The sequence below is a fragment of the Pteropus medius genome, unplaced genomic scaffold (assembly GCF_902729225.1).
Source record: "Pteropus medius unplaced genomic scaffold, Ma_sr-lr_union100, whole genome shotgun sequence".
Classification (NCBI taxonomy): Eukaryota; Metazoa; Chordata; class Mammalia; order Chiroptera; family Pteropodidae; genus Pteropus; species Pteropus medius.
Genome location: NW_024347790.1, coordinates 3,212,057 through 3,229,489, shown reverse-complemented (window position 1 = coordinate 3,229,489; position 17,433 = coordinate 3,212,057). Strand labels below are relative to the sequence as shown.

Here is a 17,433-nt window from a genome sequence, read left to right as displayed (position 1 = left end):
ATTTATTGTGTGTCCTTATAACATCTGAACAAGCTAATGCAGGGGTATATCTAACAAGTGTAGTCACTCCTAAATCATCCCAGTTTTCATAACCTGTCTTTACGTCGACCTAAGCCATATAGTAATTATCAGTTGAAAACAAACTGGAACTCTGTGACTTCTCAAGTGTACCATTCATTCCTAAACAGAAGTGTTCATGAACTACCCATGGCATTGCTAACAGAAATGGAAAATTGTACTGTGGACCCATTCTGTAACTAATATATGCAGAGCATAAACCCTGCCCAATACTATTCCCTAATAGTAAAACACAGTGTCCTGGGTGACGTATAAAACTTTCCAGCTTGAGCTGACCTTTAAAAAACAAATAAAAACTTATCGACTGGATTCTCCTGAATAAGAAGTAGATCTTACAGTGGGGAGGGATGGGAAGAATGAATAAGTACGTTTTAAAAGTATCGTATAATACACATTTTTGAAGCAAAAAATAATACATACTGTACACAGAGAACAGTCTAAAAGAAAATAGCTAGAGACACTCATACAGGGCATTTCTAGGGGATGGAAATTTATTTTATTTTTCCTTTTTCTCCCTTGCGCTTGTCTGTTTTGTCTGACTTTGGACATGGATTAATTTTGTTGTATTTTTGAAAAGGTTACTTTTCATGGAAAAAAAATAATAATAATTTTAGTCTCTCGGATCGAGGGAGGTGAGGTACAATCATGTCCACTTTGAAAAGGAAACAAGAAGGCCTGAAATGTTACGTGATGGATTTGGGAGTTAGAGCTAGGGCTTTGGTTACTTAGAGGGGCAGCGGGGAGGGAGGAAGCGGGGGGCCACCGAGATGTGAGCTTTCACACCTAGTGAGGACGAAACAGCAGAGCTGTCACTGGTTTTACACAGCCCTCGGCTTACACTTGGCGTGCATTCCTTCCCCACAGTTTTCATTTCTGGGTTGCATGTCTCCGCCTTAAATTTAAACAAGCATTGCTTTCAGTGTTTAATTACAATTTAATGGAAATACTACTTGCATTCCAATTAGCTTTTCGTTTCCACATCGCGAAAGTGCATCCAAGTTATTGTGTCATTATAATCTCATGTTATAATGGCTTCATAATGCAAGTCCCTGTAGAGTTGAATTAGTAGTTTCCTATGGTAATCGCCCATCACTGTAATATCATAATCACATCGCACAGTCCCCGCATGCTTCCAGCGCAATCATTTTGACATTGTAAGAGCATTTTAATAGTATTAGCATAGATTCTCCAGAGAAATCATCTGACTGTCACTGCATCACCATATAAGATTAATTGTGATGGAGCCACGTTGTTGTATGAAAGCTTTAAAAATATGGTGCTCGGCAGCAAAGCATTTCACGTCTCAAAAGGTCAGTGCGGTTTGCAGTCGAGTTCACAGCGCAGTCTGTTCACCAATAGGCGTGAGGTTTTCGTTCTGGTTTGTTTTTCTGTTTGTCTGTTGGCTCAGGACTCAGGGCACAGTAATAAATTAAGGCCGGCCCCCTCTGGGTGTGGAAAGAAAAAGCAGACATGGTCACTGTCTTCAAGGAGTTTACAGTGTAATCAGATTTACAGCAAATGATATGCAGCATATAGGTATAAACACAATGAAGACTCTTAGGATCGGCCAAGTCCCATGAAGTTACTGGCGTCACCTAGATGCGAGAGCAACCAAGCCAGGTTTTCCTGCAGACGGACTGTTTGGTAAATCCCTAAAGGGTTAAACATGTGAAACGTAACGACTGTGTGGCAGAAAAGGAGTGTGTATCATCAGGGTTCATTCACTAACTCTGGGAAGAAGGAAGGCCACCGCAGACGCTAGTAGAGGACACAGCCACAGCCCCGCCCAGTGCAGAGTGGAAGCCAGACCTCGTTCATTACCGCTAAGAGAAGACCAAGCAGAGAGCTAGCTGCTCTGGAAGCATCGGATCCAGAGCTGGAAAAAGGAAACTCCAGCTCAGAAAGGCACTGCCCAGCCCCCACTACACTCCCCCGCACCCCGCCCCCCGTGTGAGCCCACAGTGTAAAATGACTATGCTTTGTCCATGACAAATGGCACGCACTGCAGAGACTGGCAGGGTACTGTGTTTATTTGAGGGGCTTCTAATCCTCTGGTTTTCTCTGGGGACATCACAAGAGAATTGCAAAGGGATTATCCTAACTCTCAAGGCATTCACAGCAGAAGAATAGACAACTGGCAGTGTCTCTGGGACTATTAAAGGCTTGCTTGCCTTCTTGGTTATGGCAGATCGGTGCATTCTGGGGGTTACAGGCTGGGAGATCTTAGGGCTGCTCTGTGGCTTGGATCCCAAAAAGAAGTAATAACATTTTTTAAATTGGAACACAAAGAGGATAACGATATGCCCTCTAAGTGCTCACAGCTACTTTTACCAACAAGCTGCAGAGCAATATAAACTTATTGCATAAACAAAATGAGCTGTCCTTCCTTTAGAAGTTACTTTTAATTTCAAAGGTAAAGTCTGCAGCACTTGCTAGCCTAGTCTTTGAGTTCTGGTTTAGGGCATTCTCTGAAGTTAGACTCACACTTTCTGGCCTGTTCGGGGCCTGTTCTTCACAGCAGCTCATTTCATATATGTTGCACTATGAATTCATATCGAAACTTACTGTGATTACATTTGATTATCGGCTTTTATTATTTGCTCTGTTATTAGACATACTCACAGATTAAAATCCAAGAATTTGGAATGTTTGCATCCAAGAGTAGTAACCATAAGAACAGAGATTTTGTTTAGTATGTAAAATATATCTTGATACTGCTTAGAAAAATAGCATAGTTCTCTCTTTTTCAAATGTATTAAAGTCTACAGACATCATTCCTGATACTATAGGTTAATGTTTCCTTGATACAAACAGTAGTCATTAGCTATAAAATATCTCGAGTGCCACCAAAAATAAATGTGAACTCACTATATTTCACAAAGGGAAGAATGCACACAGAGGAGACGACATAATGCTCTTATGAACATATCATTATTTTCCCAAGAGAAGGAAAAGCCAGAACTTCATATAAATATGACCAAAAAGTTGATATGCTAAAAGTGCATCTTTGGGCAACTCACCCTGTGAGCCCATCTTCTCATTAATAAAACAAAGGAGTTAAAAATCAGATCTCTAAAGTCCCTTCTAGATGCAAGTTCTACGACTCCATGTGAAGAGGCATTAAATGACCACTAAATGCCCTCAGCATCATTCCTCCATCGGTTCACCTGGCTTAGATGTTAAATGAATGGGCATGTATGTGTCCTAGAAAGTCAGGCAGAACATTTCTATGCAAGGATTGTAAAGCCTATGGCTCTCTTCCTCTACACTAATTCTTTTTCTGGTCTCACCACAGGCAAACCTTACTCTATGAAACCATATGACAGTACGTACCTCATTCTCAACTTCCGATTATTACTAATAGATGGATATAATAAAGAATACCCAGAAGTTCCAGATTACTACTTATGTATTATCACTCTTTATACTATTACGAATCAGAGTACAATTGTGCACAATTAGGGTGGCTTCATTAGCCCTCCAATAAATAACGTTCACTGTGTAAACAAATGAAAACTCTTGGCTATTTGCCAAATAACAGCTAAAACAATCCATTTAACTCTGGCGTGTATATATGTGTATGCATATGTACACATATACACAGTTTTAACATTTCCTGGTCATCACAGTGCAGGTACAGAAACCATTTGGAAAGTGGTCCTGTGCCAACTTTACAACCGAGAATTACTTTATTCTTCCGTGGATGGTGAGACAAGTAAAAAAAGTCAATAATCAGCTTGGTTTTCGTCAGTGTTTTCAAGCAGGTAGGATAAACAGCCCACTGGTGGTTCAATGTAGGTAATATATGTGCATTTAAAGATGTTTTAAACAAGTATTTATTTTAACGTGTTTTAGGAAAAAAGCAATAAGTGTTGTAAGCCTGTGATTTCATGGCTATTACTGCTTAGGATGAGGCTGAGTAAAATAATGGGTTGGTTTAAAGAAAAATATTAAGTAAACAGAATAAAGGCAGTTGTTAGGCATAACAAACACTCCTAAAGGTGATACGAAAATGAATCAAATTTGACCAGCTGGATGCATATTAATGAATGATGAATTAATCCATTCATTCTGATGAATATTATACTAGTTTATTAAAATTAAAGGACATTTAACATCTCTACAATGTTCTGAAACATATATATGTTTTCTAGCCTATTAAAGAACTCCTGTTCTGGGGGTAACATTCCCCCAACTCTTCAGAAATATAATCTTGACTTCGAATTAGGCAGAGAAAGCTATTATCCAATTTTAACTCTCAGACTTTTTATTGATCAATTGCTGACATTTTAAATAATGTTGATTTAAAATATAAATATGATATTCCATGCTGTAAAGAATATGGATAGAGACATATTATGTTCAGACATAGTACAGCCACTTAGTAAGCTTTCCAGTGTTTATAGAATAAAACTCTAAAATTTAATACATCGTTCTTTGTATAGAAACAACATATAAAGACTCTCTTATAATGCTCACATTGTAAAATCACTACATAATACACAAATAATTACTGAAGACATATTTTAGCCAAGGTCTTACTAACACAAAAATAAATAAATAAAGACGTGGAAACAGTTCACAAAACAAACAAACAAACAAACAAACAAGCTACAGTGTCCCTGTATAATGCACTCTGCAAATTCCACATAAAAATCTTTTACAATCCTGACTTGGTCCATGAAAAAAGCAAAAGAATGTAAAAAATAATCCTTTTGACCTCACCGTAGCAAGAAAAGCAGTGAAGTAGTAGCAGACGTATCCTGAATGCTAGAAACTGCATATTCGTTTTAAATCTAACAATTAAATGAAACCCAATAGGCAAGACTCTCTAGAACTATATAGAATCTCCATGGAGATCATTTTAAACTTGGATCTCTTAGCTTGACATATTTTGATCTTTCTCTTGAAATACACCAATAGACAAAAAGGGAACAGACAACGACGACTGGGAGAATGAATTGGTCAGAAGGGGCACGGCAACTGGATTTGCAAGAACATTCTCCCTCCCACTACACCCACCCAATCAAAATCGGCTCTGAGTCAACGGTTCAGTAACGTCAGTACTCAAAGTGGCAGATTATCCACTACTTATGCACTGAGTTGCTCCAAAATATTTACACGGGAGAAAAAGGAACACCTTGAAGATGGACTTTACTAAATGATAATGGGGCAAGTTCAAAGCAACGCGGGAGCAAGAGGGAATGGACGTCAGACCTTAAACTTAGGCAGAAATGTGAGTGAGACTCTCCAGTGAGGCCCAGGGCAGGTCCTAATCTTATGCGTGGAAGCTGGAAGGACCTGGATAGGCACTGGTGCCAGGACAGGCAGGGACAAAGCTTTGCAGTAATGTTCCTCTGAAGTACACTCAGCAGAGAACTTTTCTTGCCCAGCGTCAGCCTGAAAAGATCCTCTTGAAACAGTGGAGGACATTTGGGTAGAAAGTACCGGGCAGAAGGCATGAGTGAGGCATGGTGTGTGTGTTGGAAGCAAGTGGCCTTTCCTTGAATCTCTGCATTAAAGGGATTTGTGCAGTAACAAATGGGAAGTCTCTGAAGTTAAAGGCTGAACTTGGAAACGATGCAGCCTGGGAAGCTCTTTAACTGGTAGAAAGGTACTGACTCACGAAGTAATAGACATGTCATACACTGGGGAGCGATAAATAGAAACATGTGTCAAATAATCTAGGTCAAAACCAGCAAAGATGCTCTCATAGTCCTTTCTGGATAAGGGATTCAGCAATACTTTTCCATGGAGCAGTTGATAGTAAAAAATCAAAACATTCTACTTACACGTGTCTTCTCCTACATATGCATGATGCCACATTATTCAAATTTAATCTGTCCCTGAAAATGTATATGGGCTGCCAAAGCAAGCACATGGCCCTGAAAATGTGATGGCATCAAATTTTGCATCAAAGGAGACTATATAGTTCATTCATTTCTCCTTTTATTAATGTATTAAACTTTTTAATATCGACATTTTCAAAAGTTCACAAATGCAGAGAGAGTATAGTGAACCCCTAGGTCTCCATCACCTAGCTTCAACATAATTTCAAATGAAAAACAGTTTTTCAAGGGAAAAATAATGTTTTGCAGCTCATTCGAAACTGTCAACAAGTTATCCCAAATATTACTAACCTCCTCTTATATACCAACAAAACAATCCTCTAAGGATTTCTGGCTAGCTATTAACTACAAAAGACATATTTTTACAATTACAAAGACATCGTTATTCAAGTCTGAAGGTACATCATAACGCTTTCCAAACCACTGAAATCTCTCCGGAAGCTTGTAGAACTTTCCAGAATCAACCACAGTATGCCTGGTAGACATAGGCAGGCAATGGTCAAACTGAGGCCTTTCATGTTTTCACATTTCCAGTATTTCTTCCAATTGTAAGAGATTTTCTAGCTTCTTAGGCTCATCCTCTCTCGAGAGAGATCCTTCTGCTTTCTTAGACATTTTCGGTTGATAATATGGATGCAAATGATGCATAACACATTTATTAAACAGAGTGAGCACAGGATGTCCTGAGATGGGACCACACAGCGTCCTCTCGATCTGGTTGCCCTCGCTGATGGCACAGCATGTGGACTAGTCATAGCGAGTTTTTGATGCAGAGAGCAAGTTTGTTATAACAAATATTTGGGTAGCCGTTCAGATAGCAAGGTGTACCTGATGATGTACATTGAATGGTTAGAGTTTCTTAGTTTTTGTCCACTTACTTCAGTGTTTCAAATCACAAGCATAAAGCTCTCCTCCAAGCACTGTTAAGGAGAAGTTCCTAAACTGAGCGGACCCTGCAAAGATTTGTGGCCGTCGCTTGGTTGCTCAAATCTGATCATCAAAGGGTAACTCCCAAAACAACAGTTTTATTATTGTGGGTCAGTATTAGCAGCTGAATTGTGTCCTTTCCAAAATGTATATGTGGAAGCCTTAACCCCCAGTACCTCAGAAGGTGACTGTATTTGGAGATGGGGGTCTTTAAAGAGGTAATTACATTAAAACGGGTTGGTTAGGGTAGGTCCTCATCCAATACGACTATAGGAAGAAGAGAATCGGACACAGACAACTCAAAGAGCATGTGAAGACACAGGGAGAAAGAGGCCACCTGCAGGACAAGGTGAGAGGCTTCGTGAGAACCCAGATCTGCCAACACCTTGATCTTGGACTTCAAGCCTCCAGAAGTGTGAAACACATTTACGTCTGTATTTTAAGTCACCCAGCCCGTGATATTTTGTTAAGGCAGCCATAGCAAACTAGTACAGTTAGTAATGGAGGTCACGTAATCCGAGCTGCAAACGTGGCCTTTAATTATACCTGGAGACTGTGGATTCATTGCATGGGGAAAATATTTGTTGACAGGGCTGGCCGGGCATATGCAATGTAATCTAACCTTTATGACAGATTTTGATGACAATGAGGTGATAGTTCACTGTATGGACTCGGAGTCAATAAATCATTATTGCAGTGATTTGTCAGATCCTAATAGGAAAGCTTGCTGAAAAGTTAAGCGGATACCACACAGGACATATGTGAAGTGAAACACCCCTGAGCCAGGGGTCCTACTTTGCATTTCCTCCGATCTTTTAGATACCAAGACTGATAACATTTAACTTTTTTGGATAAAGAAGGTAGTAGTGAGACATAGAAGTGTGATGGTATATACATGATGACGTTGAGAGTTTATGAAAGTATTTTAAATATTTCAGAAATCAATATATATATCATTTTGAAAACAGTAAGCTATATTAAGAAAGAAATCGTTGTTGGTACACAGTAACACTGAGGATTTTGTGGTTGCAGTGGACTTTCAATTACACAAGAGAGCATTAAAGTAGCAGCAATATTTACCAATATTCTCTTCAAAGTGCTTTTCAAACACTAAATAATTACCCAATTAAGCTACTGCAAGATAAGCTGTTATTACTCTGGATTTAGTGAAAAGGACTAATAATTACTATTTTAACAGTTTCTGTGAAGACTCAATGTTTACTTAACATGACTGCGAGAATACCCCACCTTTTTAGTGAGCAGGGAACAGAAAAAACAAAAGGGAGATTAGCTAAGTGAATTCGAGGGAAGACAGAGGCCGGTGAAGAACTAAGAACCATGACGAGTGAAAACAGAGAATTTAATATGCACCACGGAGCCCACAATTGGCAGAAGGCTGTTTATGAGTACTGTCAATATTCACGCCGCAGACCGACAATGCAGAAACTTTGGCCATGCCCTGAACAACATCATTCATCACACCCATGCTTAGGGGAGTCATGTCCCAGCAATTTGTCATCATCGTACCACTCGTGTGAACAAGAGCGGGGGAGGGGACTTTGAGTGCTAACCTCCAGGGAGAGTGGATTTATAACCAACCTCCCTACGAAGGCAGCGTGGCTCTCTCCAGCTAAGTGCTCCCTGCTCCACTTCTGTTTCAGTCGGAGTAAAAGGGTGAGCATATTGCCTCCAGGACGCTGAGAGCAAAACCTAGGTCTGATACTCCTAGATCCAAAATACGGTAGCCAGGAAATCCCTCTTAAAATACTCTTTGAGCTGCTTTCAAAAAATTATTCAATGGTCAAGTGTGGATGGTTCATCTCAGATGTCCTTTGGTGACAAAATAATTTCCGAAATGCATCCATTGATAACTATATCTGGAAAGAATTGTCTCTTCCTGCGAACATTGCTCTATATTGGAAAACTTGGAAGGATGCTGGGGAAAAAAATATTTTATGTGTATATGTATATTATTTTATGTGTATATATATTTTATGTGTATATATACATATATATACGTATATATACACATAAACACTATATATACATGTATATATATGTGTGTATATATACGTATATATATATACACACACATATATACATGTATATATAGTGTTTTTATTTTCGAAAAACACTATATATACATGTATATATATGTGTATATATATATACATATACATATTTTATGTGTATATACGTATATATATACACATAAAATATATATGTATATACATATATATGTATACACATAAAATATATATACACATAAAATAATATACATATACACATATATATGTATATATATACACATAAAATATATATACGTATATATGCACATAAAATATATATACGTATATATACACACATAAAATATACACATAAAATAATATACATATACACACATATATGTATATATACACACATAAAATATATATGTATATATGTATATATACGTATATATATACACATAAAATATATATATACGTATATGTATATATATGTATATATATACACATAAAATATATATATACGTATATATATACACATAAAATATATATACGTATATATACACATAAAATAATATACATATACACATAAAAAATATATATGTATATATGTATATATATGTATATATATACACATAAAATATATATATGTATATACATATATATGTATACACATAAAATATATATACACATAAAATAATATACATATACACATATATATGTATGTGTGCATAAAATATATATATGTATGTATATGTATATATATACTTATATATACACATAAAATATATATATGTATATATATACGCATAAAATATATATACGTATATATACACACATAAAATATACACATAAAATAATATACATATACACATATATGTCTATATATACACATAAAATATATATGTATACAAATGTATATATACGTATATATATATATATACACATAAAATATATATATACATATATATAGGCACACACACACATATATATATATATATATATATACATGTATATATAGTGTTTTTCAAAAAAAAAACAAGAGCCTTAATTCCTCCCCTTTCCAGGCATTGAAGCTTTATGTATTTTCACTTTTACACTAGCTGCCCTTACAGGATGTAATTAAGCATCTAAATGCCCTTTTTGCCACCTTTGATTAAAACTGGGAAGCTAACATGGGCATTATGGAAACAAGTACAGCCGCCAGCTCACCGACAGTAAGAGGACCTTAGTCTTTAGAGCAAGCCTTCTACAGCACCTTCCCTCTTCGGCTCCCAAGGTGTCTGGTAGGGTGGAGACTGGTAATACTTGTGTACATGTGGCTCAGACCTTACCTGAGTACATTATTCGGGACAGGCCAGGGTGTGCTGCATTAACGAACAGATCTCTAGATCTCAGGGCCTAAACACAACAAAAGCTTGTTTCTAGCTCACCCTATGTGCCTAATGCAGAATGACAGGGAAGGCTCTGCTCACTATCCTCATCCCCTGACCCAAGCTGACAGTACAGCCATGATCTAGAAAATTGGGTGGTCACTCTGGCAGAGGAAAAGAGTGTGTGACAAATCTCTCACTGGCTTCCCCCAATTACAACTGATGTTCAATATTATTTTATATTAGTTTCAGGTGTACAGCATAGTGGTTCGACATTTACGTAATTTACAAAGCGATCCCCTGAATCGCCTAGTACCCACCTGGCACCATACGCGGTCGTTACACTATTATCGACTGTGTTCCCCGTGCTGTACTTCACGTCCCCACGACTGTTTTATAACTGTCTCACTGGCTTTTAAAGCTTCCACCTGCAAGTAACACGTGTCATTCACCCTGTAGTTCATTGCCCAAAGCAAGTCACATGGCCGTGCCTGATTAGGAGGGGACTGAGAGATGCCGAACACTCATGACTCCCATGCTGAGCAGGTAGAGGCAGATACTGTTTCATGGAACAGGTAGTCAGAACCAGACAGCCAGTTTGTGCCAGGTGGCCAGGTGGGAGCAGGTATTTTATTTTTCTTCTCTCTCTCTCTTTTTTTTTTTTTTTAAGCAAGGGTGGGATGTCTATGAATGAGAAGGCTTTTTATAAAACCTGGGCCATTGAAAATATAATCTAAAGAGCAGCTACAGAGAACAGGAAGGATGCCACACGTGGTATATGAAAAACATATTTAACAACCGTCTTGGGTCTTCCTATTAAGAGTGAAGTTCACGGGACAACTGAATAGGATGCGGCTTAACCACAGAGGCTCACTGTTGTCACTGTAGAATCCACTGGGGTATTTAAGACATCTGAGGACAGAGACTCCTCATAAATTAAAACTATAAGGCATGTGGAAGCAAGGATGGATATTTTCCAAGGTCAGCAGCTCCTCCCATGCTATGCAGTTAATTATTTTGTCTTCAAGCTTAACTCTAAGCACAACTGCTAAAAGCCATATTAGTCCTCTACCTACTATAATCCCAGGGACCCGTGGCCAGGCCCCAGACTTACAGGGCACTAGGTACATGGGCGTGGACTTTTTGAGACTAAATGTTCTACCTGTGTATGTGTCTCCTGTTCTTTGCTCCTGTCTGGGTCAAAATTTACCTACTCACACTTCCAGTCATATTAAACGGCATTCTTTCAGAAAATCTTTTCACTTCAGCCATATTCAAAGTATTTTCTGCCCTTTATAGGGAAGGGAAATTTGTCCAGTGAAACCTACCTTTGAGTTAAGTCACCCCCAGAATACACACAGTCCGGGTTCTCCTCATGCCTCACCGGCCACGTCCCTTTGCTGGCTCCGCCTCCACTGACCTCTAAAAGTTGGGCTCTTCCGGACTGGGTCCAGGGTCCTCCTCCTCCCGTATCTGTATTCTCTCCCTGGGTCTTCTTGTACATTTCCAGCAGCTGTACAGATTGCCACATAACTACCTGTAGCCCACAGCGCTCCTGGGAGCTCGGCACGGTGTACCCAACAGCCAGTGCGCCATTTCCCCTCAGGCATCTCGGAGACCTTGGGGTCTGCAGCCTCGACAGTGGCTCCTGTCACCTCCACCCTCCTGGCATTCTCACCCTCCCACACTGCAGCAGGGGTGGACTGTGGGACCCACTGTGGAAGTGACGCTATGCCACATCCGGAGATCAGATTCCAAAAAGATGGTGGCTTCCATCTTGGGTTCTCTCTCTCTGTTGGATCATTTATTCTGGGGGAAGCCACCGCATGAGCAGCCCTATAGAAAGATCCCTACGGCAAGGAACTGAAGTCTCTAGCCAAAAGCCAGCTGGTCTGTCAACAGCCACGTGAAAAAGCCAAAAGCAGAGCTCACAGTCCCAATCAAGCCTTGAGATGACAGCGGCCTTGGCTGACAGCTTGACTGTAACCTCATAAGGGTCCCTGAGCCGGAATCCCCCAAGTGCTCCACATCCAAATTTCAGACCCACACAAACAGAGGATAATATGTTTGTTGCTTTAATCTGCTAAATCGTAGAGTCATTGTTTTAATGTAGTAACAGATAACTAATCCACACACGAGATGTAATATGGACCACACAGAACTTCTGATCACCCCATCCCGATTCCCGATTTGTCCTTTCCCTAGCCTTTCTGTTCTTAACTGACATAACTTCTCCCCGGTTCCCAACCCAGCAGACTGCGAACCATCTCTGACTGCTCCTTTCACTGCCTCATCCAGTTCATCAGCAGGTTCTATGGAATCCAAACGCAAGCCATTTACTAAATCCATGCATACAACGAAATGTATTATAAGCCTCCTTTGCACAAGGCACAGTATCAGGTGCTGGAGAAACAGCAGTAAACAGAACGTGCAAACCCCTCCCTCCCATAGGTCGACATTCTCATGGGAGGGAGTAAAGAACAATTTACCGACAAAATATATAGCATGCCGTAAGGGAATAAGCAGCATAGAGGCTGAGGAATGCCACGGTGTGTGAGGGATGTTAGAACATTAAGTAGGGTTGTCAAGAAGGCCCTACTGATACAGTGAGGTGTAAAAACCCCATATTCTCCGTCTCTGCTGCCACCACCCCAGCCTGAGCCACCATCACCTTTCATTTGGGTTTCATCATAGCCACCTTCATTCATGCCACCCCCTGCCTACCACCCTTCAGTGACTTCCCATTGCTATTAGATGAAAATCAAGTCTTTACCAAGCCACAAAAAATCCCACATGTCCTGGTCTCAACCCGTGTCTCCACCTTCATCTGGAACAAAGCACCCGAGCTCCACTCACAAAGATGGAGCAACCGCTGCATGGTGCCAATCCTCCCACGCCTCCTTTGCCCTTGCGGGTCCCAGTGCAGGCAGTGAACACCGCTAGGCCCGTCTCCTTCTACATCAGAAGGACTTAGTGATCCACCAGGTCCAATGTGTGCCCCGCCACCGGACCCCTCTCCATTTTTCTTTATCGTAGTCCTCTGTTTACAATTTGTAGCTGTTTCTTAATTAACTTGTTTGTTGGTTCCTTCTTCGTTTCTTCAGGCCTCTCTGCCTCCAACCAGAATGTAAACTCCAAAAGGAACCCTCACCAGCCCCGTTCTCCACTGGAGCCCTAGTGCTATCCGGGTGCACAGTCCACACGCACCGAACGACGAATCCGACCCTTCCTAACCACCCTGGGATTTCAACTCCAAACGTGACCCGCCAATATCATCAACTGGTAAATGCAGGATTTTATTTTCACAAATGCAGAGATTTTTTTAGATCTAGTAGGGACATAGACATCAATTACCTTTATGTGCCTAGAAAAGAGAAGTAACTTGAACAAAGACAAAGGCTGGAACCAGAGCTAGGATTAGGCTCTACCCACGGGTCCAAAGTTCTTGAAGCCAGCAGCCTCCCTTACTGCCCTCTCTCCTAATGAAAAACAAAGTACAGGTGGCGAAGGGGTAACAGCACAGGTTTCAGAGTTCGAAACACAGATTTTTTTTTCTAGACTTTCCAGTAGCATGGCTTCACCCTGCTGCACCTTACCTGCCTCCTCTACCATGAGAATACTCCATCGGGCTATGGAGATTAAATTAGAGCACACAGATCAGAGAAGACCCCTGCTGATTAGCTTTTACTGACTGTCAAAAAAATGCAGGCTTGGCCATTCCTATTATAACTCTTAAGATCAAAGAATGGCCCCAAAATGTATTTTGCTGTTTTATTCCAAAAATCTACATTACATATACTTTAGTAGTTTTTATAACAATAAAGCAACATCTAGTCTCCACAAATGAAAAAAAGTTTATAAAGTAGCATTCATTTATAAAGTGAATTTTCTTTTAAATTATCCTTTTTCAAATCAAGTTGCTGAGTTGCTATCGACAATCAGTAAGTTGTCTGATTTATTTTCTTTTTATTATTTTTTTTTTTTTGCAGTATGTGCTGAGATTTCGTTTTGAAGGGGGCTGCTTATTTCTGGAATTGCATCAGGCCTGTGGGGTTAACTGCCGTACACCCTTCCTGTCTACATAAAGTAAAATGTAAGTGGACAAGTAGGTGTCATGCGTCTTAGGGCTTTTTCTCACTGAAGTTGATCCTATATGACAATGACTGTGATGATCATTTAGGAGTAAAGGCTTGTCAGTTTCCTCCGCTGTGGTGATGATTTAAGCAGGCATGAGCCGGTGTTTCTACACCAGGCAGAAGTTCTCATCTGTAAACGTGCTCCCCTCAGAGATGTCACTGGACCTAAGGTGTCCTCACAAATATCGCAACATCGAGGCGCCACTATGTGTGTTTGGAATATCTTTATGACACAAGAACCTTGAGACGGTAAAGTACAAGGTGAAGCTGAGGCCCAAGGCTTAAGAGGTATGATTTCAAAGCTTATGAAAGGAGAGTGAGCAAGGCGGGGGTGCCCCGACCCCGGAAGAGCTGCCCGCCGAGGACCCAGGGGGTTTCTGAAGAGCAACGCTGTGCTCGCCTCCTCGCGGGGCCCTCGGCCTAGCTCTGCGCGGGACGCGAGGCCTCGGGTTTCAGGCCCGGCTTCGCGGGACCTTAGACTTAGAGGCAGCCAGCCACGTCCACGCCCAGGCTGGCCTCCTAGGCCTCGCGCAGCCCTAAGACCCCTGGCGTTGCAGCTCCCCCCCAGCTTTCGGGGAGCAGCTGCACGCCGAAGCGGGCTGCGGGGCTGACAAGCAGAGCTCAGCTGAGACCTGACCTGGGGACTCGCAGCGGGGGACCCAACCCCTGCCTACCGGGCCCACCGCCGCCGCGCCTGCTCCGGCTCCCGAGCGCCTTCCCGCTGCTCCCTGCGCGCTGCCTCCTCCCCCGAGACCGCAAGGCTCACTTCCCGGACCTTGAGAGTCTCCCCGCTCCCCTTCCAGTTCACCCTCCCTTCTGTTCTTCTGCCTGCGCCACCCCTGCCCTGGCCACACGCCACCCAGGTCCCAGGCCACGCCCCGGGACCCGCTGTCTGCCTGCCTCGGCTCCCGCCCACCACCCGGCCAAGTCTGGGCTCCAGTCTGCTGGAGGCCTGGACTACCACGAGGGCAGACGGCCGGCTTGTGGCTGCCGGGGACCCACTTCCTCTGCGCAAGAGTCTGCTGTAGATGGTCCCCAAATATCCTGGAGGGAGAGGCTCTCACCTGTCTAGGCTTAAGTCGAATCAGTTAGGGGCCAGCCCCCAAGGGGAAAAAAAGCAGCTGCATTTCCCCCAGATCTGGGTTCTCCAAAGTAGGGAAGCCTGGAAGATGGAGGCGTTAGTAGTTTTTTGAGTTTTCTCCAAGGATAATAAATCAGAGGGGCTGCACTGGCAATTTGGCGTCACGAATAGGATTTAGATCACCATCCCGAATACAGACAGCTTTGGGTATATTCCTCCGTTGTCTCGTGTCTCTGAGTCTGAGGTTTCTTATGTTTAAAATAGAGTCTGTAGAACGCTTGAACTGGCCCCAGCACTTTAAGCGGCTGTAGTAGGCCCAGTGAGCGTGGGTGTCTGTCTACAAAACACTCTGCTAGGATCAGTTGCCACAATAACGTAATACCTTTAAGCGTTACTGTGTATTCATTTAATTTTCTCCTGCATTCTGAGAAAAAGAGGATGGGTAATCACCTGGGAAGAACCTCCAGTTGTCATTCGAAAGGAAGGTGGACTAATAATAATAATAATGATAATAACAATAATAATAATAATGATAGATGGTGTTTCCTGAGTCCAAATCTGCCAGGCTTCGTAACAGGTGCTCTGTGTGTGTTATCTTGCCTAATTTTTAGAAGAACCTGAATGTGGTAGGATTTCTTTCCTCCAATTGCAGGCGAGAAAGCAGACTTAGAGAAATGCCCATGCCCGCCTGGCGTAGAACCCAGCTTGCTTGATGCACACCATCTCAATAGAGAGTGGGCACTCTGACAGGAGACGGGGAAATACATTAATATCTTCCAGTCAGAAAAAGAGAAGAAGATAATACAAAGGTTTTATCTTGTTTTGTTGTTGTTGTTTGTTTGTTTTGTTTTATAAGAAAGAAAATGATTGAGAAGTTATCTAGAAGTTGGCTGGTAAGGGCGAGGCAGGGAGAAAATGCTGAGAGAGAGGAGTTAGTCCTTAAGGCTGGCAGCTGCTTAAATACCAGGCACAGAGAAGGGGAGAAAAATAGGGCCCAGAGTGAGAGAGACAAGAATAAATGTAGAGGTTAAGAACTCCAGAGGGATGAGTATTGAGAGAGTTGAATATTACGAGGCATGACTGGGGCTCCTACCGCGATCGTATAATGAATAGATGGATGGAGGGAGCCTTCCAGAGTGATTTCGGTGCCGGGTACCACTTACATTACCTGCGCTGCGACCACAAAGCCGGATAAATGTGTGCCTGACAATGGTTGTTAAGGAGAGGCCTAAAAGTCCATTATTTATAATGTTATGTATTTTACTAGCCCATGCTGCCAGACACGAAATTATACACAAGATTCATGTTAAAAAATGACTCCGATTTTTCTTTATGGAAGTTGCTAAATTCTCCGCTGCCCACATTATACCTATTGTGTGAGACGGGTGACGATTTCACGTGCAGGCTCTAATTTCCGTGGCTTTACTCCTTAAAAAGAGAGTGTTAAAGAGGAGCTAGATTTTATTTCTCTTTGAAAGAAGTAGCCTCCAGGAAACATCGAATTAATATGCAGGAGTTTTATTTGAGGAATTTTATCAAACAATTGTGAACATGCGTTTTTCCAAAAAAGGGAGAGAAATTTATGCAAATGCAATGTACAACAGTGAAAAACTTCGGGAGCACATAGCATTTGTGTAGGTGCTGTGATTCCACTTCACGTCATTAGTGGCTCAGGCACCCCTGTTAGTTAAGCATCAAGTGCTATCCTATTTAAAAAATAAATTAAAAAAACAAACATTCTTCATCACTGACCCCCAAATCTACTAGCCCTGAGGATAGGCAGACTGAAAAGGACGAAGAGAGTCTTTTACGACGTTCTGCTATCAAAAATGATCATCTGTCATCAAATCTTGTGCCCACCTTCATTTTTCGCCTTTCTTTCTAGAAAAGCTTAGCTTGGAGATATTTTTTGAGCCCTAGACTATCAATGCACTCTCTTGCATCTGTGGTGAAATAGCCAAGCTAAAACTCACATTATTAAGG

At 41.4% G+C, this 17,433-nt stretch overlaps 1 protein-coding gene across 2 annotated transcripts in view; it reads right to left on the bottom strand.

The window, feature by feature from the left end:
* Positions 1-15,175, bottom strand: part of PTER (phosphotriesterase related) — a 52,639-nt gene extending 37,464 nt beyond the window's left edge. Inside the window, exon 1 of one of the 2 annotated variants that reach the window (XM_039877471.1) lies at positions 15,044-15,175. The gene's annotated coding sequence lies outside the window, so the exon portion shown is untranslated. The remainder of the gene's footprint in view (positions 1-15,043) is intronic. The other variant, XM_039877473.1, reaches the window with a different exon arrangement.
* Between the last annotated feature and the right edge of the window lie 2,258 nt (positions 15,176-17,433).